We start from the raw sequence: 3,651 nt of genomic DNA, 5'->3' as shown, positions 1-3,651 counted from the left end.
TGTGCTTCAGTCATAGCAAAGGGCACACTAGTATACCAAATTTCTTCAGTTCCCAAAAGTTACAGATTGTAAGACATCTTTTAATCTATTAACTTAGCAATAGATATCTGGGTCACGGGAACCTATAACATTAAAAGAACTCATCCATTGACACATCTGATTTCAGAAGCTTTAAAATGTTTTAAAATCATCTTTTTAAGATAATGATTTTTGAGAAAATACTCTTGCTCTCCAATAGACTTGTGAACTTGGTGGGGTCAGGGACAGCGCATTTTTGTTCCTCCCTCCAGGCCATGACTGTTGATGTCCTGAATGAATGTTTCATTTGGAAAAATTTCCGGAAGCTCCCTTAGTCACCATGGTAACCCAAAATTGGTTTCACAGTCCTGTGTACCAAGGGGAGCCCTGCTGAGGAAGGCTGCCTGCTGACCTGGACTCTGAACCATGCTGCAAATGCTGGCTTCTCTTCCCAGACAGGCAGAACAATGATGGATATAAAATACTTGGAATGAAAACCTCAGCAATACCCTTGCTAATATAAAACAATTTATTTAAAATAATTATGTTGTCAATTGTCAGACTTTCTTATCAATGCAAAAAAACCTCTTCTCTCAAAGTCTTTTCTCAGTGAGCCCTAAATAATATGAACAAAGGACTCTCAGTGCAGAGTTAGAAAATCTATTCTCATGGTTCAGTAATTTGTTGAACTTCTGTTGAATCCAGTTATTCTCTGAAAGTTTAGAGATGTCACTAAGAAAGAATGTCTATAAAAACAATAATAGCTTCCATTTCCTGGGCTCCTATTAATGTTGCAGGTACTTTCCATGCACTTAGTTGACAAACACATATATCACTTACTATGTGCCTCGCACTGCTCTAAGCACTTTGCACATATTAATTCATTTAATTCTCATAACAAGCTTACGAGGCATCTTCTATTGTTATCCGCACTTAATAGCAAACGCTTACATAGCCCTTCCTATGTAAATTTCATCATCTGATGAAATTGAGGTACAGAAATGTTAAGTGACTTGCCCAAGGTCACATAGCTAGTAAGCTATAGAGACAACATTCAAACCCAGGCTGCCTGACTCCAGAATCTGTGATCCTAACTAAGTTGCTGCACTGCCTCTTTTCATCCTTTCAGTAATTTAATAAAATAGGTGTTATTAGGCTTATTGGATTGGATACTGAGGTTCAGTCAGGTAACATGTCTCTATGGCTTCTTCCCTTCTGACTACATTCTAACTTGGGAAATTCTGGAAACTTTTCAGTGGTTTAGAATCAACCTTCCATCTTCCACGTCTCCAAACACAGATTCATACAGTCACAGGAAATTTATAATGCCTCTCCCAAAATTATTTTTAGGAGATTAAGAGTCCCAATCTTTGTAGATAAATTATTTTGGAGTGGTAATCTAAGGCATGCACTGGCAGGAGTTGAATATGCAAGCTTAATGAGTTTAATTAATTAGAAGAGAGTGTTTCTTTTAAGATCACGGAGTAACTGCTCTTTGAAGTGTGAGCTGGTAATTGGGAATACAGTGACTTAAATGCTTAAAGCATTTGAATTGTATTATCCTAAGAATGTGCTCTCAGAGCATGGAAGACTGATTGTCTTCCACAGGTGAAAGGTGGTCAGTAGGAAGAAGACAGAAGTTAACACCCTAAAGTTGGGGTCACTTTTCCCAAGCCAAATTGTCAGTCCCTTGAACGTAGAACAGTGAGGTGACCAGCCATCCTGGTTGGCCTGGGACTATTTTGGTTTTAGCACTGCAAGTCCCTCATCCCAAGGAAATCTTTCTTCTTTTTTTAAGATTTTTTTTATGTGGACCATTTTTAAAGTCTTTATTGAATTTGTTACAATATTGCTTCTGTTTTATGTTTTGGTTTTTTGGCCGCGAGGCATGTGAGATCTTAGCTCCCCAAACAGGGATCGAACCCACACCCCCTGCACTGGAAGGCGAAGTCTTAACTACTGGACTTCCAGGGAAGTCCCCCAAGGAAACCTTTCAGTCCTGGGAAAACTGGCATGGTTGGTCATGCTAAATTAAGGGCCAGTTATGAATGACAATTTGAGGGAGAAATTCCCTGTTGGATGGAGAAGGGGAGCTGAGGAGAGAGGTGAGGGGCATCCCAGGCAGAAGGAGCAGTTTGAGCAAAGGCCTGAGGTATGGAATGTGATGGTGTTCTGGGGGGGAGTTGTAAGGATCTCATGTGGCTCTACTCTGGAGTTGACAGGGGATGCTGAGTGGAAAATGAGGCGAAGAGAGGTGGCTAGCCAAATAGGAAGCTGATGGAATCTGAAATGGCCAGAACTTTATGATCCTGGCTCAATGCTAAGAAGTTTATCCCCAGTGGTAAGGAGCATTATCAGGACCGGGAACACTTTTATGGTGATGGTGGTCTTTTTGCTCTTGGTTAACTTAAAACAAAACAGAATCTTAACTCAGTGGGCTTCAAACAGTTTTACTCTTAAATTCCCTAAAATTATTTGAAAACTGTATATACTGTGCATATTTTGCATATTTTTAAGTTGACCTTTAACATGTTTATCATAAGTTTAATCATGGCAAAGGATATAATTTCTGGCACTTTATAAATATTGGCATTTAAAAATAAACTGTTGGGCTTCCCTGGTGGTGCAGTGGTTGAGAGTCAGCCTGCCGATGCAGGGGACGCAGGTTCGTGCCCCAGTCTGGGAGGATCCCACAGGCCGCGGAGTGGCTGGGCCCATGAGCCATGGCCGCTGAGCCTGCGCGTCCGGAGCCTGTGCTCCGCAACAGGAGAGGCCACAACAGTGAGAGGCCTGCGTACCGCAAACAAACAAACAAACAAAAAACTGTTATGGGCTTCCCTGGTGGTGCAGTGGTTAAGAATCTGCCTGCCAGTGCAGGGGACACGGGTTCCAGCTCTGGTCCGGGAAGATCCCACATGCCGTGGAGCAACTAAGCCTGTGCGCCACAACTACTGAGCCTGTGCTCTAGAGCCTGTGAGCCACAACTACTGAGCCCACGTGCCACAACTACTGAAGCCTGCATGCCTAGAGCCTGTGCTCTGCAACAAGAGAAGCCACCGCAACGAGAAGCCCACGTGCAGCAACGAAGACCCAACGCAGCCAAAAATAAATAAATAAATAAATAAATAAGTAAACTGTTATATCACTCTTTTAAATGAATCCTGTGGAATCTAAATATCCAAGCAATGCAATACCGTCCTCCAACCAATGTTCATTTAAAACATACACGAGCAACGTCTTTTTCAGTAGAAAATTTTGCATTGCAAAATTGCATTGCATCTATTTTTTCTTCTTGAACTTATACTTCCATTGCACTTCCTTCACAAAATTATATTTTTATGCTTGAAAATCTTTTATTGATCACAGTATCATATTTCTTTGTGACAAAATTATGTATATAAATTGAAATGGAATTTTATAACATTTGCTATGACCATTACACTTCATTTAAATATTTCTTCTGGATTGAGTTATCATTACAATTAATATAAGTACATATTTGATTAAAACAATATAAATATATCACAGACTTTGATAAGTAATACTAAATATCAAAACTAAAATTTATTGAAGTAAGTTTATTAATGAGGTAGAGGGCTATTTTAAAAATTGGTTCATGAATGCATAGATGAA

The sequence above is a fragment of the Neophocaena asiaeorientalis genome, unplaced genomic scaffold, assembly GCF_003031525.2.
Source record: "Neophocaena asiaeorientalis asiaeorientalis breed wild unplaced genomic scaffold, Neophocaena_asiaeorientalis_V1.1 scaffold437, whole genome shotgun sequence".
Lineage (NCBI taxonomy): Eukaryota > Metazoa > Chordata > Mammalia > Artiodactyla > Phocoenidae > Neophocaena > Neophocaena asiaeorientalis.
This window is presented reverse-complemented; position numbering follows the sequence as displayed.